The following is a 25,833-nucleotide window of genomic DNA, read 5'->3' on the forward strand; positions in this document are numbered from 1 at the left end:
AGTTTTGTGGTGGAAGATTGTATCAGATAGTGGTGGAGGCAAGAAATTTGCCAAAAGTATAATAAAGGGACTAATTATAAGGTGAAGGCAGGTTTATAGGACACTGTAAGAGAGCACTATTCTGGAGAGAGGAATGGTGAAGTGCAATTACCACTCTAGGCCTTGAGGGAGAACAAGAAGGAGCAGAACACTGAGAGAGAGGGAAAGAGAGAGAGACAGGGAGACAGAGAGAGAGAGTGAGCGCTCTTGCATGCAAGGGAGCTTTGTAGAAGAAATGCAGTCGGCTTACTACCTTCCTTCCAGTGTCCCTATAGTTTGCACCCAACACATAGCCTAAAGATGAGAAAGACCCATTGATGTGAAGCCTAGAGGTCAACCTCCAGGCCCAGAGAAGGGTGGAGAAGGGTGGTGAGTGAAGGGACAAAAAGAAGGTACACTACACAGCAATGGACTTACTTATTAGGACTTAAGTTTCAACTCCTACCCCTAAATATGCCAAAAATAGATGTTGAACTCAAATTTTCTGAACTGTTTTTTTCTTTTTATCCTAAGGACTTAGACATTTCCCACCATTACCAGGGGTTTCTTAATATTCTTAGTTTTTATTCCCAGGTCCACAGATGCATTTATAAACATAGCTTTTAAATTTCATGGAAATAGTCAAGGTGGTAGATTTTCAGAATAAATCAGTTTTCTACGTACTGCAGCTCTCAGAATCTTTGTTGAATCTTGACAAATATCTCCATTGGAATTTCTATCATGTCTTTTATGATTCAATGGCCTCTCATTTCCATGTATCATAAGTTAATTTGTAACATCATTAGCTACCTTTACTCGTCTCTAGATTATCTGCTTTTACCAGCAGGTGCATTTTTATTGACTCCAATGATCTAGCTCTGCCCTGTACCTAACAGGAACTCATTACACTTTTGTCGACTGAGTCAGCATCTTTAGTGTGAATGATCTGGCCAGTTTGTCATCTTATGAAATATCCATAACCTTCAAAAACTATTTCTATAAAAAAAGTATTTTTCTCCATTGAAAAAGTCAGGTCTTTCCTCTGAGATAAAATCTGAAATTGATATTGTTGAAAATTTTCAAACACATCAGGCCATGGCATCCTAGATACTATATTCCTCATGCTCCTGCATCGCTTTTGAAACTTGGGTCATAAACACTATTCTCACCCCCTTGAGTATATCTTTCTCTGAAATCTTATCCCATTTAGAGTAAAAAGGTTGGAATAATATAAAGATTGCTGATTCTAAATTATATGGTGTTTTAATGTTTAATAATTATTTTATGTATGTAACTATTTTCTTGGCAGTGAAAACTACCGACAAGGTCGGTAGTATGCCAAATTCTTCGCAGAAGCACATCCATATTAAGGCCATTTCAGAGCAAAAAGATGTGACTTTTTTTTCCAACAAATTTTTTTTCATATCTTGGGCTGAGCTGTGCAATAATGTCAAGCAGAAACAGTTTTGGTCCATTGTTTGCCTACATCTCAGTTTAGATGGTCGTACTGGGCATTTGTCATTTTACCCTTTGAAGTCTCTGCTGTATCTCTTACATGAAGGATGTGTTGCTTTCTTACTTTTTTTTTTATTGCTCCACTTTAAATTTTTCATTGAAATATTTTTAAGATATAACATTGTACAAATTTAAGATGTACAACATGTTAACCTGATGTATTATATATTGTAATATGATTGTCATTGCAGTAATAATTAGCACCGCTGTCTATCACATTACATAATGATCCTTTCTTTTTAATGGTTAGAAGCAGTTAGTTCTAGTCTCTTAGCAGGTGTGATGATTATAACACAATATTTTTGTCTTTATTCCCTATACTGTGCATTCGATCTCTAGTGCTTATTTACTACCCATTGCAAGTTTTTGCTCTCAAACATCTGATCTATCCCCTCCATCCCTCACCTTTGGTAACCACCATTTTGCTTTCTGTTTTAAGAGTTTGGCTGTTTTAGATTCCACATATAATATCATACAGTACTTGTCTTTCTCTGTCTGACTTATCTCACTTAGCATAATATGTTCAAGGTCCATTGAATGAGTCAAGATGACTATTTAACATATCTTTAAAAGACAAGACAAAGTGAGTTTCCTCAACTCCAAAGGTTAAAGGCTTTAAAAGATGAAATGCACATTATTTTCTAAAGCTACCTTTTGGTTTTCTGAGTGGTGTTTTTTTATTCCTTCCTATATGAGCTTGACACATCAAGAAAACTTGGAGTGTTGGAGGCATCATAGAATGGAACAATTGCACACTATTGGAATTCTCATTTCAGAATTATAGTAAGTTCAGTGTCACAGAACATCTCATCTTAGATTCAGTTAGAGCAATCGCCAAAAAGATGCTCTGTTGAATCATAGATTACTTACATTGCTTCTCCTTCCAAAGTATGAAATACATTCAAAATTTAACAAGGCATTGTATGCATGTATAATTAACATTTAAAATCTTATGTTTTTCAAAATAGTCTCACAACCCCACAACTGAGAAGAACATGTGTCATTTTAACCACAACTGCTCTATTAGAGGCAGGAAGGATTGAAACTTGAAAATGCCTAAGCAGTTTGTTTACTATAATACCACCATAATAGTAAAAATAACCCTTTGTACTTTCATCTGAGGATGCCAAAGAATCTGAAAACATCAATTCAGTAATCTTCACAAAAGCCCTTCAGTTTAAGTTAAGATAAAGTGAACGCCAAAGTGAAACTCCTTTCCACGTTATACATTTTTTCTCATAAAAGAAAAGAGGCTGACATTTGCCTCCAAATTGAAAATAATGACAGCCCAGACCTTTCAGTTCTTACTGGGGTAACAAGCCTAAAGTCTTAAGAAAAGGTGTTTGTGATTTTTAGATTCAGGAGATGCACCAGAGAATAGGAAAAAAAATGACATTAAATAGTTTTTTTTAAACCACCATTTGTTTTATTCCTTAAGAAAACATTGTCTCTGATGTTCTGATAAGAGTTGCTGATGATACACACACACACACACACACACACACACACACACACACACACACACACACACACACACACACACATGCAATGGCCATATCTCTCAGCCCCAGCAAGTTTCCCTTCTGAACTAACAGTATCCCTGAGAAATGGGAGTTTTGCTTTGGTAGGCAAGCATGTAATTTCGGAGGACAGGCTGTTACTGACATCGGGGTGCCTATTTTCCCACTTGTTTGTGCATAGCAGATTTCCCAGTAAAATCTACAGTTGATCCAACGTCAGAGGATTAAACCCAGACGCTGATGAATCAGAGGTGTTCATTAACTTAAGGATACTCTGATGTCAGTGCCATAAAAACAAGTTCAAGAGAAGATGGCAGCTCAACTGGGTGTACTCTGTGGGGCTAGGATTCACAAAAGCCAACACCAAAGGGATCATTCTATTCTCAACCATATGCTCTTCACTTGGTCTTCCCAAAATGATAGCCTGGTTCATATTAACCATGTCTCAAACTTGTGACTTTAAAAAAACAAGTTGACTTAATTTCAAACTATATTACAAAGCCATAATGATCAAAACAGTATGGTACCAGCATAAAAATAGGCACATAAACCAAAGGAACAGAATCAAGAACTCAGAAATAAATCCATGCATATAGGGTCAACTAAGGCATGACAGGGGGGCCAAGAATACACAATGGGGAAAGGACAGTTTCTTCAATAAATGATCAGGGAATACTGGGTATCTACATACAAAATATGAAACCAGACCCCTCTCTCACAACATTTACAAAATTTAATTCCAAATGGATGAAGGACTTAAACAGAGGACTTCTGAAACCATAGAGCTTCTAGAAGAAAACAGAGGAAAAAATCCCTTTGACATCAATCTTGGCAATGATTTTGTGGATGTACCAAAAGCACAAATAACAAAAGCAAAAATCAACAAGTGGCCCTGAGGATAGTGGAACAGGACCTTAGAATTGCTACAGCCTTGGACATTGGCAGACATTGGGTTGGGCCCTAGGATTCTGCACCGGAAGCCTGAATGCTTTGCTACCAGGTCCTACTGGCTGCCGGGAAGGCTACAGACTTGTGCCTGCTCATGAGCATTTCCCTCCTCGTTCTGGACCCTAGAAGCCCTTCCCCTATGTAACCTTTAGGCCAGAGCTCATTCTTTCACAGCCAGCCTGGCCTCTGGGGCAAGATGGCTGAGGCAGGGAAGAGGTGAGGCATCCATGAGCATTAGTGTTTTCGTGATAAGTGGTGGGAGTCATGCTTCTGTGGATGAGTCTGGGATAAGGGCCCTCTAGCTCCCAGGGCATCTGGGTATTTGTAATCCCAGGACTCCCCTGCCACCTGTAGGACTCCCACGAGATCAGGCTTCCTCTAGGAAAAGGGATCACAGCTGCAGAACCTGGGGGCCCTGATTCAGCAATTCTCTGAGTCGGGCCCTCTAGCTCCCAGGGCATCTGGGTATTTGTAATCCCAGGACTCCCCTGCCACCTGTAGGACTCCCAAGAGATCAGGCTTCCTCTAGGAAAAGGGATCACAGCTGCAGAACCTGGGGGCCCTGATTCAGCAATTCTCTGAGTCGGGCCCTTAATGCTAAGGGCATCCCAGCCTGTACTCTCCCTGCCCCTCCATTGGGACTGGCACTGATCAAGGCACTACCTCCCAAAGGCCTCATCTCCTAATAACATCCCTTTGGGAGTTAAAATTTCGACATATGAATTTTGGAGGAACACAGACATTCAACCCATAACATGTACCTGGTATCTTTTCATGGGAGAAAGAGCTTTCACGGGTGGACTCTTCCATCTTAATCTTCCAGAGCACCACAGACAATGTGTAAGGGGATCTGCTGAAGTTTCCACAATAACGGGGGAAAGTAACTCAAAGGATGACTTAGGAAGACTGCACAGGCCCAGCCCACCACTCATTCCCTCTCTGCACAGCGTCTAGACTATCAACAAGTACCTTAGCTAGACAAATAACCCACACACAGCCCTTCCAAGAAAGAGCAATAGTGAAAAATACATATGACTGTCTAAATCTAGATTTTGAAAACAGTTCTCAGAAGGAAGCAAAAGTTATAGAGATGACCTTTAACAAAAGAATTCAGAGCAGTTTAGTTTTCTGCAGCCATAACTTCAGACCTCTCCATTCCAGACCAGAATCTTCTCTAGTTATAACTGTAAAATGGTTTTCTAGGATAAGAAGAAAATATCCCTCAGAGATAGATTCCTCCTTATGACGGTTAATTTTATGTGTCAATTTGGTTGGGATACAGTGCCCAGATAGTGGGTCAAACATTATTCTGAATGTGCCTGTGAGGGGGGGTTTCAAAGGAGATTTTCATTTAAATCAGCGGACTTTGAGTAAAGTAGATGGCCATCCATAATGCAGGTGGGTGTCATCAAATCAGCTGAAGGCCTGGATAAAACAAAAGTTTGACTTCCTCTGAGCAAGAGAGAATTCGCCAACAGACTGCCTTTGGACACAAACTGAAACTCTGTTCTGGGCCTCCAGCCTGCCAGTCACCCCCACCAGATTTTGGACTCACGATACTTTCACAATCACGGGAGCCAGTTCCTTAAAATAAATTATATATGTACACACACACACACACACACACACACACACACACACACACACACAGCCTATTGGTTCTGTTTTTCTGAAGAACCCTGAATAATACTCCTCTTAGAAAACAAAACCATTTTTTATAATTTTTAATGAGCAGTTTTCCAGTCTTTCCTCAGCTCAGGTTCAAAATAATTTCTGAGTCTAGACCAAACCAAGGTCACCTCGTTCATTAATATAAACAGCTACTAACTAAATCTGATGTTCCAATAAGCATTCATGTTCTGAGGCCACAGACATGAAGAAACAAGTTTATTTACAAAAGGGTCTGAGCATAAGGAAGGAGGCTGGGGAAAGAAAAGTAATCAGAGGGCTTTTTGTAAATGGCTTTACGTCACCAACTTCAAACGAGGCAAGGGGATTAGTTGTCTTCTCTAGAGAAAACTCTCACATTGATCGTGTTAACAAGGATACGATGTACTGAGGGAAGTAATGCCAAACAAGTAATATTGTGGAACATATTTGATAAATGTATGTCTCTTAGCAATTTCGCATTGTGAAATGAGATTGAAATACCCAAGAAATGGGATTATTAATAGCTCTGCTTGAACTGTGGCATTTTGAAAAACGGCTGATGACCGTATCAAGTGTGACTGCAATTCTTAATAAGATGCTTTCTTTGGAAAACACTTGTAATTTGTTATTAGCAATGGTTATTAAGTGGCCCTAGGCCCTTTTATTGTTGTTGTTGCTGTTGTCATTTACATTTCATTACCAAACATTATAGATTGGAAGGAGCACTTAGGAATCTCATATGGGAGACGTTCCGTGAGTCGACAAGTAACTACAAAATGTTTATGAGCCCACTCTTTCTCAAAGATACCTGGGTAATACACTAAAGTAAGTGTCTTACTGACTGATACAAATTGTTTCCTCTTAACTTCAAGTCTTTTAAGAGCCTCTGTTTCTTTGGCTGTAAAAAGAAAGATGCAGGTATGTCGCAGAATTATAGTAAAAATTAAACCTTATAATGTATGTGAGGCACCTAGTATCATGTCTGGCACTGGATGGGCATTCAACAAGCAGTAATTATTATTTCAACTGCCCACATATAAGCCCTACTGTGGGGGCGAAAGGACCACATGAGCCTTCTCTAATACTGCAGTCATCACTTGGGTCTGCCCTTGACATTAGAGCCATACTGAATTCTGTGAATGGCTGTGTTCTGTGTTAGTTATGAATCTGTGTTTGCTTATTTCACTTTATCCCAGCTTATTCTTCTCCTTTTATTTTAGTTTTTATATTTTTCTTATTTATTTGAGGGAGACAGAGATAGTGAGAGAGAGCACAAGCAGGAAGGAGGAGGAGAAGCAGACTCCCCGCTGAGCAGGGAGCCCGCTGAGGGGCTCAATCCCAGGACCCTGGGATCAGGACCTGAGCGGAAGGCAGACGCTTAACCGACTGAGCCACCCAAGCATCCCTATTCTTCTCATTTTCAATCTCCCTGTTCCACTCTATTCCAATAAACCTTGACTTGTCACTAACCACCAAACGCACCACAAGCTTTCCCAGTGGTGTTACTGTTTGTGTCCCTGTCACAGATACCCACTAAATAAATGCCCTACATTCTCCTGCATTTTCTGCCAAAAGCCCACTCTTTCTTCACAGCCCACATCAGATGCTATCTTCTCCATGAAGCCACCCGATTTATCCATGTGCTCTTTTCTTATTTTATATCCCCACAACATGACTCTGCCCTCATTATGCTATCCTTCTCTGCTACAGTTTACTATGGTTGTAGATCATAAGCTCCTAGAAGACAGGAATTGTGTCCCACACATTTTGAATTCCCCATTGTCGTTTGGCAAAATGTTTTATTTGTATACAATACTCAAATATTGGCTGAATTGAAAGGCAAATTCCAGAAATAAGATAATATTTTAGGATATTCTGCAACAATGATGACATTGGTTATATCATTGAACTCGGACTTGAATTCAAGTGCACAGTTGGGGATTCTTAGTGTTAAACAAGAATAACAACTGCCTCTAAGCAGAGAGTCTCACTCATCAGGGGCTAGTATGTGTACTTGAAATATTTTATTTATGACCTACCAGTGTGTATAATTTTTCCTTGAAAAAATTAAAATTTTTTTAAATGATATTTTTTAAAATCCCAAATTTCTACCACTGCTATCTGTGAGCTCCAAGTATTATACATCACATTCAGTTCCCAGTTTTCCTATATTTATTTCCTGACCTCTGGGACTGTCATAAAGGAAAGTCAATTGATTTTTGTCACTGGAAAAATTCACCACAGGTGACAAGAGAAAAAGAAAAATAATTTAAACAGTATATTTTCCTATTTTACTTAGCTTCAGGTAGAGAATCCAATGTAATTATAACTCAACAACTTGGAAAATCTGACTGCTAGATGTCTTCATGCCTATTTTCAGTCTGTGAATCCCTAAGCCCACAGAATATCTCTTCAAGTTTAATATCTGACAGAACTTACGGAAACATTATTAACAATGCTTCCTCCAGCGTCCCAGCAGATAAGCACAATGTCTTCCTCTCAGAAGGAAATGTGTAAACAAAGCCACCTGATCCTAAGACTGTAGCCATAGAGTTACTCTCTTTCCATTCTTTTCAGCTCTTCTCACTACTTCTGAATTCTTCAAGGAGGAAGTCTCCACTTGGGGACAGTACATTTTTACCAAACTCTTTAACTTTGTGCTAAGTTTCCATTTTAAAAAGAGAAGAGCAAGACTCAGGGGCAGAAGCTTCAAGAAGGCAACAGTACACAGAACTAAATAGCATTTTATTTTCATTGGAACTATTTTAATAATGCCATTCGTATGTAATGATTTGGATTTCTATACAAACTACTAAAGTTCATTTGCTTAAGTAAAAATAGTAAATGAATTAAAGGAAAAACCTTCACTACATAGAAGAATACATAGGAAAACATTACATACGTGGTGGAAAAAAAGTTGGAAGACAAAATTATAATCGATATACTTCAATATGACCAAAATATGACCCAAATCTGAGAAAGACAGCCCTGGAGGTTGTCACACTGCAGAAAGCTTAGAGAATAAAAACAAAAGTTTAGAATGGATTCTGAGAATAGTGGTATGCTCCTTAAAAAAAAAAATAAATATTTATTTTAAATTAATTATTAAATATTATTTATTATTGATTATATTAAATTAATTATATTAAATTATAATTAATTATATTATATTAATTATTATTAATTATTAAAATAAAAATAAAATAAAATACAGCATTTGGGGTCACCTGGGTAGCTGTTAGTTAAGTGTCCGACTCTTGGTTTCAGCTCAGGTTGTGATCTCCGGGTCATGAGATCGAGACTTGTGTCACCCCATTTCACTCCATGTCACCCCGTGTCAGCCCATGTCAGCCCCACGTAGGCTCCCTGCTTGGCGTGGAGTCTGCTTGAGATTCTCTCCTTCTCTGCCCCTCCCTCTGTGTGCTCTCGCCCACTCTCAAATAAATTATTTTTTTAAATAATAAAATAAAATACAGGGTTTTCTTATTCCTTTTCACATGGGTTTCTATTTTTCTAGCTTCTGCTGTTCCCTTCTTCATCATTACATATACTTATTTCAAGTTTCAACTAAATCTAGATCCCCAGCAAAGTCATTATAAAGGATTGTCCAACTCACCCCAAGTTTCCTTTTGTCTGTTACATCATTTTTTACATATTTCTGTTTTCTACCCTAGATTACAAGTTCTTTCAGAGGGGAAACCATGTATATACTTAGAAAAATGTCTGAGTATAGTCCCTGCATTTGTAGGTGCTGACTAAGTCCAACTACATTTATAGCACTTCAGGTAAAGAAAAAAAATCCAAGTGATGTCGTAAGACCACCCAATGGCTTCTCTTACAAGATTTAATGTAAGACATTGAAAATGGAGTTCAGTTGAAAAGGTATTCACAAGTTTAGTCTTGGACCCATGTCATAACACATAGGAGGTAAAAGGGACTTAAGAAATATGCCAGCCCAACACCTTAATTCAGGAAAACTGAAGTCTAAGTAAGCTAAGATTGCAGATCTAAATAGTCACACTTTGTAGTATGTTGTTAAACTTTGAGAACCAGAAAACCATGTGCTTTCCAGTTTGTGCTGCTTCTTCACAATAAGATTATTCATTCAATAAGTATTTGTCAAACACTTACTGCATATATGCCAGCCATTCAAAATCGTGTGTGAACTCAACCTATAAGCAGCTCCAAGTCCAGGGTCTGACATATGATACTATTAAGTAACATCCTGCAAAGAATGCATGAAAGACCTTTAGAGTTGTTTTAATAATAGAAAACCACATAAAATGTCAGAATGAGTCAAGACTTCTGATACAAATCCTTTATCTCGAGACAAGCTGGAATGATTCATCCAGAAGTTATTTATAAACTTTTTCTTCTGAAAGGTTTGCTAATAACTCAAACATTATGCCAATTCAAAATGTTTACATTTCTGAAATTTCAAGCAGGCAAATAATGCTTTTTGTATGGTATACTTACTTAAAGAGGTAGCAAAATTACCAACTTCCCTGCCTCTGAATTTGGTCTGTGCTTATCTATCTCTTTAATGCTGACAGGAACCAGCTAAACATTAATATCATTTCCACTCAGTCAAAAACAAATTGATATTCAATTTTGTTATTCTCATGGCTGTTCATCATCTTCACTCAAAAATTTGAAAGACATTACTTCCTATGTGTCTTTCCAAGCACATTCTCTGATCTACAGTTTCTGGAACTAATATTTATGATGATAACAATGTCAATTCAGGTATCTAGGAGATAGTGATGTATAAACCATGGCTTAATATTTTCAAATCCAGTTAGTTGTATAACTGAATGGCCAACTATTATATTTATTGCTAATATCTATATATGTGTAAGTTTTTAAAAGTATTTTTAAAAGATTAACTTGAAAAAATAATGAACCTAGGAAAGAAAATAAAATTGTTAAATTATTTAGAGATATTCTCCTCTTTCTAGTTTAAACGAATTCCCAACTAAGAGTAATTCTGATTATTTGTGTATGGATAAGTGAAATGAAGAATCAAAGTAAGAGTCTTAATACATTATAACATTCACTTTTCAGTTATATTCCTATTTATTTGGGTAACTGCCTTTCAACATATTTTATACATGTAGAGTTTACCTAACTGAAGTTAAGTTTTATCCATATTTTGGATATGGTATAAAAAATCATTTTATCCCCCCCTTTTTAATTTTTCTAAATATATAATTTTGGAAGTGGTAGGGATCCTTATTTTGGCAGACATGTTTTGTGTTTATACATTTTTTATTGCCAAATCTAAACATTTCCATCTAAATTTTGATACCTTAGGTTTAATTCTCAATATTTACCCATTTTTAAAAGTAAAATTCTAAAGATGTCTTCACTGGTGAATGCTACCAAATATTTAAAGAAGAACTAGCACATTTTTATCAAATTCTTCCAAAAGTAGAAGAGGAAGGAACACATCCCAAATCAGTCTATGAGGTCAACATTACCCTGATACCAAAGCCAGACAAAGGTATCCCAAAGAAAGAAAACAACAGACCAATAGGCCTCATAAATGTAAGTGCAAAATCCACAACAGAATACTAGCAAACTGAATTCAGCAGCATATTTAAAAGGATTATATATCATGACCTAGTAGAATATATCCCATTGATGTGAGGGTAGTTCAATATACAAAGAGCAATCAAAGTAGTACACCACATTAATTGAATAAGGGGGGGATATCACATGATCATTTCAATTGATGCAGAAAGAGTACTTGAAAAAGTCCAATACCCTTTTGTGATAAAACAAATTCAACAAACAAACAATAGAAGGAAGCTTCCTTGACTTGATAAAGGGCCTTTATGAAGAACTCACAGCTAACATCATACTCAGTGGTGAAAGACTGAAAACTTTCCCCTAAGATCAGTAACAAGATGCTGCTTTTACCAGTTCTATTCAGCATTGTACTCAAAGTTCTAGCCTGGGCAATTAGATAAGAAAAGGAAATAAAAGGGATCCAAATGGTAAAGGAAGAAGTAAAACTATTTCTACTTACAAATGACATGATTTCATATGTAGACAATCTTAAAGAATTCTCCCAAAAAATCTATTAGAGCTAGTAAATTTGGCAAAGTTACAGGCTACAAGATAAACTCACACACAAAAAAAAAAACAGTTGTGTTTCTATAGACTAGCAATGAACAAAGTAAAATGAAATTTTAAAAAAGTTCAATTTACAATAGCATAAAAAATAATAAAATACTTAGGAATAAATTTAAGAAGGTACAAGATTTGTTCACTGAAAACTACAAAACTATGTTGAAAGAAATTAGAAGAATACTTAAATCAGTGGAAAGATATCCTCTGCTCAAGGACTGAAGGATATAATATTATTAAGATGGCAACACTCCCAAAATAATCTATAGATTCAATGAAATTCCTGTCAAAATCCCAATGATCTTTTTTTACAGAAATAGAAGAAGGGATCCTAAAATTCTTATGGATTGCAAGGGACCCCGAATGGCCACAATAATCTTGCTGAAGCAGAGCAAATTAGTTGGACTCACATATTCGGGTTTCAAAATTTACTATGAAGTTATAGGGCAATCAAAACAGTGTGGTACTGATGTAAGAATAGACATAGAAACCAATGGAATAAAATAGAGAGCCCAGAAATAAACTCTTGCATCTACAGTCAAATGATTTTTGACAAGGGTATGAAGACCATTCAATGGGGAAAGAATAATCTTTTCAACAAAGAGTGGTGAGTCAACTGGATATCTATATGCGAAAGTATGAACCTGGACACTTACATTACACTGTATGCATAAGTTAACTCAAATAGAGCAAAGACCAAAATATAAGACCTAAAACTCTAAGACTCTTAGAAGAAAACATAAGGATATTGATGATCCTAAATTTGGTAATGGATTCTTATTTGTGATACCAAAAGCAAAAGCAACTACAGAAAAAAATAGATAAACTGGACTGCATCAAAATTAAAACTTTTATGCATTAAAAGACACCATCAAGAAAGTAAAAAAGACAATGTATAGAATAGAAGAAAATATTTGCAAGTCAGCTATCTGACAAAGATGTAATATTAGAATATATATTTAAAAAGAAAAAAATAATCTCTTACAACTCAACAATAAAAAAAAGACAATCCAATTTAAAAATGGAAAAGGGACCTGAATGGGCATTTCTCCGAAGAAGATAACACAAATGGCCAACAACACATGAAAAGATGGTTAAAATCATTAGTCATCAGGGAAATACAAATCAAAACCACAATAAGATACCACTTTATATCCACACTCTATAATTAAAAAAAAAAAAAAAACTGAAATACCAAGTATTGGTGGGAAGGTTGAAAAATTGGAGCCCTCATACAATATTGGTATGTAAGATGGTGCAGCTGCTGTAAAAAATAGCTTGACTTTTCCTTCAAAAATTAAACATAGAATTACCAGATTATCTGGAAACTCCATTCCTAGGTATGCATCCAAGAGACTTGAAAACAGACATCCAAACAAGTATTTGTACATGAATCTTCATAGCATCATGTTCACAGTAACTAAAAGGAGGGGAAAACCTAAATGTCATCAATGGCAAATGGATAAGCAAAATATGGTTTATCCATACAAGGGAATATTATTCAGCCATAAAAATGAAAGAAGTACTATTCCATTGATGAAGTTTGAAAACATTATGCTAAGTGAAAATAGCCAGACATAAAAGGTCACCCAATGTATGATTCTAATTATATGAAATGTCTGGACTAGGTAAATGCATAGAGACAGACAACAGATCAGTCGTTGTCAGCCTGTGAGAAGTGTAGCGTCCAGAGGGACTGCTTAATGAGTATGGGGTTTCCCTTGGGGCTGATATAAATGTTTCAAAACTGGATAGAAGGGTTGGTGGCACAACATTGTGAATGAACTAAATGCCACTGAATTGTATACATTAAAATGGTTAATTTTATGTTATGTGAATTTCACCTCAATTTTTTAAAAAACCTACCCACTGAGATTACTTTTTAAATATATTTTTAAAATTAAGTTAAATTTCATTACATGTCCAGGAACTCTCAATTTTAAAAAAATGTTCCACAGTTACTTGAGTACTTTGTTTTTTATTGTTATTGTTGTTGTGTGGTTTGTTTGTTTGTTTTAACAGTTGGTGGCAGATTTGTCCTCTTTGGGTCTTTTAGAGTTTTTTTGTTTTATTTATTTTTGCTTAATTTTTAAGTCAAGTCAAAGATTCAACAGGGTAGTGAATTGACCAAACATAAAATCTGAGCTTCCTAGAGGATATACAACAAAATAGAATATCTGACATTTATTCTTTAAAATTTAACTACCACTTGACTATTTATGCATTTATTTTTCTAATGGTTTTGTATACTGATCTAATTTTACCATTTAAACTGCAAGTTAAAGGGAAGTCACCTGACCTTTTACTTCTATTCAGTTCACTTACATCATGTTGGAAATAGAGTTGGTGTTTTATTTATTTATTTATTTATTTATTTATTTATTTATTTATTTGAGAGACAGCACACACACGAGTGGGGAGAGGAGCACAGGGAGAGGGAGAAAGAGAATCTCAAGTAGAATCCCTGCTGAGTGCAGAGCCCAACACGGGGCTCGATCCCACAACCCTGAGCTCATGACCTGAGCTGAAACCAAGTCAGACGCTCAAGCGACTGAGCCACCCAGGTGTTCTTGGTGTTTATTTGTTTTAAGATTCTATTTTTAAATAATCTCTACACCCAATGTGAGGCTCAAACTCACAACCCCAAAATCAAAAGTCACATGCTCCACCAATTTAGCCAGCCAGGCGCCCCTAGCGGTGCTTTAAACACTACCTTTGGTTGATAGCCTAATTTTCTTCTCTTTTGAATGTAACTGAATTTAAGCTGGAACCTCTTACATGAATGGAAATATTTCTGGTATGTTTTTAAACTTCTGTTCAGAGACTTAAAGTATAGGGATTGAACTACAGTACCATGTCCTGAATCGAGCAGAATTCTTACTGAGGCAAAGGAACATTTTAAGGTCACTTTGTATATGCATTATAACCAAAGGAAAATTATTGACTTAGAGATTTACTTTAAAACCATGCCCCTTCAGATGCTCTAAAATCACTTGAGCAAAACTAGAAACAGTTTTTCGCAATCAGCACATTTATTTACACACCCACTGTCTTAATTCTCCAACATGTCTTTGAAACATTGAACTTGACGGTTTTGAAAAGGCGCCTTGTTTCAACATAAAACCATGAGAACACCCATAATGCTGCTGTTTCTTTTCAAAAAGAAAGAATGCAGGGCATTTTTTTTTCTGTTTAAACAAATGCTATTGTTTTATTGCCAATTTTTCTTTAAAAGAACCCATTAATGATTCCAGCAAACTTATTAGGTATTTTTAATCAGTTAACAAAGCTGTTAGAACTTGTTATGAATTCTCATACGCTATATGCAAGTTTCTCAGTCTTTAGTCATCCTTTGAACCTGTGACTTACATACCTGACAATTTATTTCCAAAATGCTGCCTTAATGTTGCATCATTATGTTATGATTGGATTTCCTTAAAACAGAACAAAAACTAGTTTCTTCAGTTTCCAATTTCATGAAATTGATGATAACTTTCTATTGCAGTGTGTAAGTATTTTTCCAACTTCTAAATCTGTGTATGTTAAGTGGCACATTAAATTTTAATCCCACTTAGTTGGAAACTCTTAGAAGTGCCAGTAAATGTCCCTTCCAACTATGGAAAAGGGTCTTCTCCCCCAAAACAAATCAATCTGAAATTTGCTGAAAAATCAACAAATAATATTTCATTCCTTCATGTCAAGCTTATGCAAATTCTGGTTTATTTGTGCTGTTTTGCTTTCAAAAATCTAAGATGGATTATTTGAAGTGCTGTTATTATCCAAAAATGTTTGATGTTTTTTAATGCTCAATTAATTTGTTCTTGTAAGAAACATAAAAATAAAACATGACCTGAAAATGAATTATAAAGAAATTCAAAGTGGTAGATTAGCAAACTAGAGTCCATTGGAGCTGTTATTCACAACATTTATCCCATCAAAAGATGTGTATCACTTCAACCTACATGCATATATTTTCTCCTTTTCCCTACTTTGATTCACAGTCATCTCTCTGTCATCTATCGTATAACCATGGTATAACCAAAAACAATTTATAAAGCTCAATCCAGAGTCCAAACATCATATTTTAACAAGATGTTTGATGCCACTTTTTTTATTTTCTCAAAATAGAAAGGTAAAGTGCAAATGACAAATTAGAATTTAGGTCATTCATTGTCATTCACTGAGCCACAAACATGTAGGCATTGTGCTCTCTACAACATACCCATATTGTATTAAATAGTCTGAGGAGTAAGGTGAAACTGAAGGCATGTCCTATGCCACTACAGTGCAAGCAATACAAATTTATCTCCTGTGCAAACACCGATTAGGTGTTATGTCCAACAATATTGCCAAAATAGGGAAAGCAAAGGAGTAATCTGGTTCCTAACCACAAGTTTTGTATAGGTATTTTCAGCAAGTAGACCATTAATGACCAATCATCCAAATTTCCCTTCTAAAGAAATTGAGGGCAATTAAAAGATGAAAATCTACTAACTCAGTCATCAAAAGAATACCCCACAGGTAGATGTTGGCTTCAGAAGACATGAAACAATCCCAGCACAGACAGATCTTTCCCGTTTTGATAGGCCATTAACCTGCCCCAGTGGAAGGAAATGTCTGTATTGCATACTGCTTTGAACATTTTACCTTGAATGTTATAAACTAGTAGCCCTTCAATGTCGGTAAATAACGTATCATCAATCAACACTAGTGATGAAAGTCAAGTATGAAAAGTCACTAAAACATTCTGCATTTATAAGAAGCTGAGCAACCATCCATCATTTGTCTCCGATAGGTAGGTAGCAACTACACCAGACTGGGGTTGGGGGCAGGCGGGAGGAAAAAGAAACTTTAAAATAAGCAATATCCAAACTAATCAGCTGCAGGGAGAGGGGAGAGATGTCCTTAAAAAAAAACAAAGTAGAAAACATCAACCAATCTTTACAGAGTGTTTTATTTTTCACTAGGGATTAGAAAAGACAAAGGAATGCACACTATGTAGAAGACAGAGTCTTTGCCTCAAGTGTCATTAGCTAATCATCGCTCTGAAACATCCTTCATTTCTAATACAGCTTATTAATGATGCCCATAATGACACACTGTTTGAGCTACAAAAGCTTTTCTAATCTCAGAAATCTCATGCTAACTCTAGCAAACACCTGTAATTGATATATTACTACACAAACCACAGTTAGAAGTGTGGCCATAATAGGTAAAATTTGTATCACAAATGACATTTTAAATAATACAGGAAATGTAATGATCTGTAATCCAGTTTTAAACCATTTCTGAGTTGTGAACTAGAAGAGTGCTACAAAAACCCATTATATTTATAGATTAAAGGAGGAAATATTAGTTTGTCAACATTTCAAGCTGCAAATCTGTGTTTAAAAAAAAGACGTTTCAAAGCAATGAAATAGACCACGACTCCATTTGTATTTATTGTGTTCAACTTTTAAACTCACTGAAAGGACATGACTGAGAAATTTCTTGTGATTTCTGCAGGAGAAAAAAAATATACCTGCCATTCAATTCTGAGAGTATATTTCCCTTCAAAATGCCTGGAACATATTTGTGCTTCATCCATTGCCTAAACCCTTGCAATATGTAATCCACAATAAGCCAGGGAAGCTGAAGATGAGCTTCTTTAAGGACAGAATCAAAGGAATTTACGGGGCCAGTCTACTTATGGTGAGAGTATTTGGCTTAAGACCAGACACCTAGAGTTCTTACCTGCAAAGACAGGACACATCACAGAAGTAGATGTTAAAGGAGATGCTTGAACTTGGGCCAGGAGAGATAATAGAGCCAGAGAACAAAAGACAAGCTGTTGAGCCAGAAGGCCTATTGCCAATTAATCTTTTATTGTAAAAGTGAGACATTTCATATATAAGCACATTCATGAACTAGAAAACCAAAATGAACTTTTGTTCCCAGATTTAGGGATAGAATGGAGTGAAGACAAATAATTAGAAGAACTTTGGGTGCCTGAGTGGCTCAGTCAGTTAAGCATCTTGCTTTGGCTCAGGTCATGATCCCAGGATCCTGGGATCAAGTCCTTCACGGGGCTCCCTGCTCAGAGGGGTGTCTGCTTCTCCCTCTGCCCCGCCCCCTGCTGGTGCACGCTCACGCCCTCTCTCTCTCTTCTCTGTCTCTTTCAAGTGTTCGCGCATGCAAAAATAAATAAATAAATAAAAATCTTAGGGAAAAAAAGGTAGAACTTTTATAAGAGAAAAAAAGAAACTTCTTCAAAAAAGAATTTGAAAATGCCTTGAAGTCAAAGGGGGATAACATGTAGCGGAACTATCACTACAAGAACAACTCAGGAAAAAACATCTAGACCCAACCGGTAGCCCTGTTAACACTTATAAGAAACGAAAAGTCCCTGATTTCCGTGATGAATACATGGCACTCAGTACAAGTGCCATGGTCAATTCAAGGTCATTCAAGGTCAAAGGCAAAAGCTAATTAATTAATTAACTGATTTATATTAATGCTTTATTCTTTGAAAATTAAGTGTATCATAACACTTCAAAGTATTAGTTTTCATTTGAACCAGAACGAAAATGTCTCTAATGCAATTCTCTTATGAACTACTCATAAACACAGTGACTTTGTGTTAAAAGGTACAAATATACTCCGTGCTGAGAGCAGCTCCGTAAAATTCCGGGAGAAAAAACTTTTGCCTATTCAACATTTTCTCCAGGGCTGTGTTGTAAATAAAAACATGGAATGTGGTAGGAGAACCTGTTTAAAGTTTTTGGTCTGGTCATTTCAGTCAAATTAATTTGACATAAACCAGAACTCTGAGATTAACAAATAGAATTTCTCCCTTCATTACTTTTTTTAATTTCGTTAATTTCTGGGGGAAATCATTGAAATTGATTATTTTCTCCCATGACTTCCTATAAGCTATGCCAAGAAGAAATAAACAGACATAGTCATATCTTCTCCTAAGGAGGATAAATATAAAGTAAATCTCTACTTCTGCAATTTGAGTCACACAAATATCTTTTAGGAGAGGACATACTCCATTAATGAACACTATATTAGAAAATTTTTTACTTTTAATAAGGTTCTTCAGCTTCAACACTGTTGACATTGTGGACCAGGTGATTCTTTGTTTTAGGGGGCTGTTCTGTGCATTGTAAGATATTTACCAGAATCCCTGCTCCTACCCCATACAGGCAGCAGCACCCTCCCCAATTTGTGACAACTAAAAATTGCCAGATGTCTCCTGTGGGACAAAATCATCCCAGTTGAAAACCATTGTTTTTCACCAATATTTATACAAACGATGCAAAAACAATGATGGGTAAAATTGCTGACACCTTAACACAGATCAAACAGTGGCACTTTACTTTCATAACAAATCCCTTATGCTTATCATCTGAATGACAAAGGAAATTTAGGTTATAAAATTATCGTTGTAATTAAGGAGAAAAAAATGAAGGAACAATGGTGTGCTGGGCATGTCCTCTCTCCATTGTGCCCAACTCATGTAACCAAAATGCCTCATCTGCTCTCCCTACTCCCTCACCCTGAAGAACAAATGGAATTATGTCTAAGACAAGGATTCTTTCTCAGACCCTGATGGATTATTACGGAGGGATTGCTCCCAAGAGAAACCTGAGAGAAAGTGGGCAACCTAAATATGGAAGGAGAGAGAGTCAAATAAGAAGTGGTTTTATTTATTTATTTATTTACTTACTTACTTACTTACTTATTTATTTACTTGAAAGGGCGGGGAGGAGGGGCAGAGGGAAAAGGAGAGAATCTTAAGCTCAGCGTGGAGCGCAATGCAGGGTTCAATCTCAAAACCCTGAGATCATGAGTCGAAATCAAGCCGAGCCGAAATCAAGAGTCTGACACTTAACCAACTGAGCCACCCAGGCACCCCAGGAAGTGGTTTTAGTTGTGATCTAGCTTTAGCCTGATCCTAGGAAAGCTCTGGCACATAAAAATTGCACCACAGAGAAGTTTCTGCCTGGAGGCCAGAGACTGGGCTTTCATAGCACATCATTCAGCCATTGGCTGTGCAGTCCACCAAGCATGGCACAGAACCTCCTGTGTAAAACAGATCTTTCAAAAAGGCTGAAGCTGTGGACCCTTAGCACTCAAGGGCCACGGCAGCTGGAGGATGGCAGCTCCAGGACAGCAAAGGGAACTGAGGCATGAATAGTGTCCAGTACAGATGACTTTCTCCATCTGAGAAGCTACCTCCTCCTACACAGTGGAGTTCTCAGTAGGTCTTCTCACTGGTCAGGGCTGGGAGGGATATCCTTTCTGTGCTGTTTACAGCTGAGCACCTCGTTGGAAATGGAAAGCAACAGCACAGCATGTAAGAGGCTATGTGATAATACAGCATGCATTTATAAAAGAGAAATGATAGACACTACACATGGAGTGAGAAATTTTAAGGGAAAACAATTTGATTAGTCTTCTGATTATGGTAATATTTTTCTCATTACAATTTCCATAACTACATATTATCCTTCACAACAATAATTATAGGAATCTTTTGGAACTAAACAGGAAAGTGTATATCTTCATTTTTGTGACAAATAACTTATAAAATTTTGTTTATGAGAAAAACAATGAACATGCCACAATATTAGATTTCATTAGATTTGATAACCTTGTTGAATACCAAAATGAGACATTTTTCCCCTTTCATTTCTTCGGAATGTTTTCCATAAGCATTTGAATAAGGCAACGATTCTTAAATTTTGAAATCTCAGGAGCTTCCCTTTATATTTAAAAAGTACAGGGCGCCGGGGTGGCTCAGTTGGTTAAGCGACTGCCTTCGGCTCAGGTCATGATCCTGGAGCCCCGGGATCGAGTCCCACATCGGGCTCCCTGCTCAGCGGGGAGTCTGCTTCTCCCTCTGACCCTCCTCCCTCTCGTGCTCTCTGTCTCTCATTCTTTCTCTCTCTCTCTCAAATAAATAAAATCTTCAAAAAAAAAGTACTGAGGACCACAAAAGCTTTTTATAATGTGGATTATTATGTAACAGTATTTACTGTGTTAGAAATTAATTACTGAGAAAATTTTAAATATTTATTATAATTTATTTAGAGATAACAGTAGCAACCTATCACATGTTAACATATATAATACATTCTTCTGCAAAATACCCATATTTTCCTAAAAAAAATTAGTGAGAAGAATGGCAATGGTTGACATTTTGCCCATTTCTTTAAGTGTCTGACCTAATAGAAGAGCTAAAAAGTTGTTTTGATTAAAGCATATCAACAAAGTCATCCTCATGCATATGTGCATTAGGAAAGGAAAAGAGTATTTTAATTGCCTTTCCAGATAATAGTGAGTAATCTTCTTTACTGATATACTAAAAATGACAACTAATTTTTAAAGAACAGTTACAGTGTGGAATCTGGATCATTCTCAATGAATTTTGCATACTCATGTTAAAATCCCTTGCTCTATTTAACAACTTGAATGGATTTTTTTTTTTATCTTAGGCCTGATTTTATAATATTATGCATTTCTATGTGGAAAATACTGGTTTATTGAGAGATGTAGATCATCCAAATATTGACACATTCCATTAGTCAAAAAAAAAATCACGTTCAATATTATAAGTCACCTATTTTTTTAAGAGTTTGGCTTGCATTTTATTCATTTATTTATTTTAGTTCCAGTATAATTAATGTACAGTGTTGTATTAATTTCAGGTGTGCAATATAATCATTCACCAATTTTATGAATTATTCAGTGCTCATCACAGTAAATGCGCCCTTAATCCCCTTCACCTATTCACCCATCCCCCCTCCCACCTCCCCTCTGGTAACCATCACTTTGTTCTCTATAGCTAAGAGTCTCTTTTTGCCTGTTTCTTTTTTCTTTGTTCATTTGTTTGTTTCTTAAATTCCATGTATGAGTGAAATCATATAGTATTTGTCTTTCTCTGACTTTCTCTGACTGACTTCTGTCACTTAGCATTATACCCTCTAGATTTACTCATCTTGTTGCAAATGGCAAGCAATATATATATATATATATATCATATATATATATGTATATATCATATATATATATATCTCACTTATTTATCCATTCATCTATCAATGGACACCTGGGCTGCTTCCATAATATGGCTATTGTAAATAAAGCTGCAATAAATAGAGGGGTGCATAGATCTTTTCAAATTAGTGTTTTTGTGTTCTTTAGGTGAATACTCAATAGCAGGATTACTAAATCATATGGTAATTCTATTTTAATTTTTTGAGGAAATTCCATATCATTTTCCACAGAGCCTGCAGTAGTTTGCATTCCTACCAAGTGCAAGAGGGTTCCTTTTTCTCCACATTCTCACCAGCACTTGATGTTTCTTGTGTTTTTTATTTTAACCATTCTGACAGGTGGAAAATGGTATCACATTGTAGTTTTGATTTGCATTTCCCGGATCATTGGTGATGTTGAGCATCTTTTTATATGACTGCTGGCCCTCTGTATGTCTTCTTTGGAGAAATGCCCATTCATGTCTTCTGCCCATTTTTAATTAGATTATTTCTTTCTTTGATGTTGAGTTGTATAAGTTCTTTATACATTTTGGGTGCTAAATCCTTATCAGATATGTCATTTGCAAATATCTTTTCCCATTCAGTACATTGTCTTTTTGTTTTGTTAATTGTTTCTTTTGCTGTGCAGAAGATTTTTATTTTCATGAAATCCCAGTAGTTTATTTTTGCTTTTGTTTCCCTTGCCTCAGGAGACATACCTAGAAAGAAGTTGCTATAGTTGATGTCAAAAAGGTTACTGCCTGTGTTCTCCTCCAGGATTTTTATGGTTTCATGACTCACATTTAGGACTTTAATCCATTTTGAGTTTATCTTGGTGTACGGTGTATAAGAAAGTGGTCTAGTTTTATTCTTTTGCATGTAGCTATCCAGTTTTCCCAACAGCATTGGTCAAAGAGACTCTTTTTTTCCATTGTGTAATCTTGCCTTCTTTGTCAAAAATTAATTGACCATATAATCGTAGATTTATTTCTGGGCTCTGTATTCTATTCCATTGTTATGTGGGTCTATTTTTGTGCCAGTACCATACTATTTTGATTGCTACAGCTTTGTAGCATATCTTGAAATCTGGGGTTGTGATACCTCCAGTTTTTTTCTTTTTTAGATATACTTAATTTTACTGCTTTTGTGCCTCCTACTTTTCTTACTTCTGCTTATGGTTTTTCCTTTCCACTCAAATAATCCCCTTTAACATTTCTTGTAAGGCTGGTTTCATGGTGATGAGTTCCTTTAACTTTTGTTTGTCTGGGAAACTCCTTATCTCTCCTTCAATTTTGAATAGCCTTGTTGGATAGAGTATTCTTGGTTGCATATTTTTTCTTTCAGCACTTTGAATATCTTATACCACTTTCTTCTGGCCTGCAAAGTTTCTGCTGAAAAAACCACTGATAACCTAATAGGGTTTCCCTTGTACATAACTGTTTTCTTTTCTCTTGTGCTTTTAAAATTCTCTCTTTATCACTTTCTACCATCTTATTCCTATGTGTCTTGCTATGCACATCCTTGGGTTGATTTTGTTGGGGGCTCTCTGTGCCTCCTGGATCTGGATTTCTGTTCCTTCCCCAGATTCAGGAAGTTTTCAGCTATTATTTCTTCAGATAAATTTTCTGCCCCCTTGTCTCTTTCTTCTCCTTCTGGGATCCCTATAATGTGCATGTTTTTATGCTTGAGGGTGTCACTGAGTTCCCTTAATCTAATCTTATTTTTATTATTCTTTTTTTCTTTCTCTTGTTCAGCATTATTACTTTCCATTACTCTGTCCTCCAGGTCACTAATCCATTCTTCTGCTTCCTCTAGTTTACTATTTATTCCCTCTAGCATATTTTTAATTTCAGTTATTGAGTTCTTTTTTTATTGGTTCTTTCTTATGTTTTCTGTCTCTTTGTTGAAGGTCTCACTAAGGTCCTCTGTCCTTTTCTCAAGCCCAGTGAGTGTCATTATGCTCATTACTTTAAATTCTCTATCAGTCATATTACTTATCTCCATTTTATTTAGCTCTCTTGCTGTGATTTTGTTTTATTCTTTTACGTGGAACCTAGTCCTCTGTCTCCTCATTTTGTCTAACTCTCTGTGTTTGTTTCTATGTGTTCAGAAAGTCAGCTATGTCTCCTACTCTTGAAAGTAATGGCCTTATAAAGAAGAGGTCCTGTAGTGCCCTACAGTGTAGTCTCCCCTATTCACCAGGAAGTGGAACTCCAGGGGTGTCTCCTCTTCATGTTGCATGTGCCGTACTGTTGTGGCTGAGCCGTGTTTGCTTTCAGTCTAGTTGCCTGCAACCATTCTCTTTGCCTATCGTGCGTAAGGTTTGGTCCCTGTGCTATTAATGGACCAAGCTGGGGCTGCCTTGGGCTTGTTTGGGTCAGACTAGGCATTTTCCAGAGTTGCAACTTCAAGGAACTGCAGGATGCTCTCCCTCTGTCATCCCCGGAGAAGTTTTGTTAGTGGATAGGTCCTGCATTCAGACCAAATGTCTGCCCCCAGCCCAGTGGGACTACTGTGTGTGGTTATCTTCCCCTCTCCCCAGTGAAGGAGTTACTTTGGAGGCCTTGTTGGGGCTGCTTGCATACTGCCACACTTGTAGTGCTGTTTTGGATGTACTCCTACAAAGGTTGTGTTGGATGGGAACAGGGTATAGTGTCAACAAGGTTTGCAATGGTCTGCTATAGGAGATGACTTGTAGCTGTTTTGGAAAACTGAGGAGGGTGTGTTAGAGAGGTGGGTCCACAGGATTGTGCAGGGGCAGGGTGTGCTGTTAGCAAGACAGATGGAAAGTAAACACTCTCCATGCACTTAGCAGGTTCCCACAGATGTTAGTGTATCTAGGCAGGGGATGGGGAAGGGAAATGGCACTTGCCAGCTCTTTTTATCTTGTAAGAGTCTCCTAAAGATCCCTGGCCCTCCATCACATGCTCTGAGATGAGTAAATAAATCTTGCCATTTACCCCAAGCATTTTTCAAACTGCTGCTTCTGTGCTGTATTTCAGTGGGACAATTTGTTATGCTATCTCTTTAAGGGCAAGGACTCAGTTTCCTATTGCCCTCTGGTTCTCCCAAAGCCCAGTCACTGATTTTTAAAGTTCCAGGTTTAAGCCCCACCGATTGTAAAGTTAAACCCCTCTGGCTTTCAAAGCCAACTGTTATGGAGATTTGTCTCTCCAGTGTGGGCCTTCATGCCTGGGGTGCCTGGCAAGGGATCTGCTCCTTCTGCTTTCCCTGCTTGCAATCTCCCTCCCTCCTGTGGACAGTCTCATGGGTCAGCTTGATTCCTGACTATGTCTCCGCCCTTCTTACCCTTTTCAGTGTGGCCTCTTCTCTACATTTAGCTGTGGAGAGTCTGTTCTGCCAGTCTTTGGGACATTTTCTGCATTATTTACATTAATATGGGTGTTATCCAGGTGTATCCATGGGATGATGTGAACTTAGGATCCCCTACTCCACCATCTTCCCACAGACGTCCTTTAATGAATATCATCACTGATCTTAGAAAATCTGTAAGTACAGGAAGCAGTCAGGCACACAGGCAGACACAAATTTTCCAAAATTCTAATTTTCACTGGTAACAAACATTATTATTTTTCTTGCTTGAAGTGACACACTCACTCCATTCATTTTCAAGAAACATCTACCAAGGGGCACCTGGGTGGCTCAGCCAGTTAAGCGTCTGCCTTCAGCTCAGGTCATGATCCCAGGATCCTGGGATTGAGCCCCACATCCTGCTCGGCAGGAAGCCTGCTTCTCCCTCTGCCCCTCCCCCCACTGTGCTCTCTCTCTCTCTCTCTCTCTCTCTCTCTCTCTTGCTCTCTCAAATAAATAAGTAAAATCTTTAAACAAAAAACAAAGACATATCTACCAAATACACAAGACTGATTCGCTATAGTTTGTCAGTCATTCTTTCAAGTAGAAGTGGTGTTCCATGAAACAAGTGGCTAGTTCATACTGCACCTCAAACAACTGCTTGAGGACTTTTCCTCAGGACAGCCATTATAATTCAGTAAGCAGTGGCAGTGCAT

The sequence above is a fragment of the Zalophus californianus genome, chromosome 2 (genome assembly GCF_009762305.2).
Source record: "Zalophus californianus isolate mZalCal1 chromosome 2, mZalCal1.pri.v2, whole genome shotgun sequence".
Lineage (NCBI taxonomy): Eukaryota > Metazoa > Chordata > Mammalia > Carnivora > Otariidae > Zalophus > Zalophus californianus.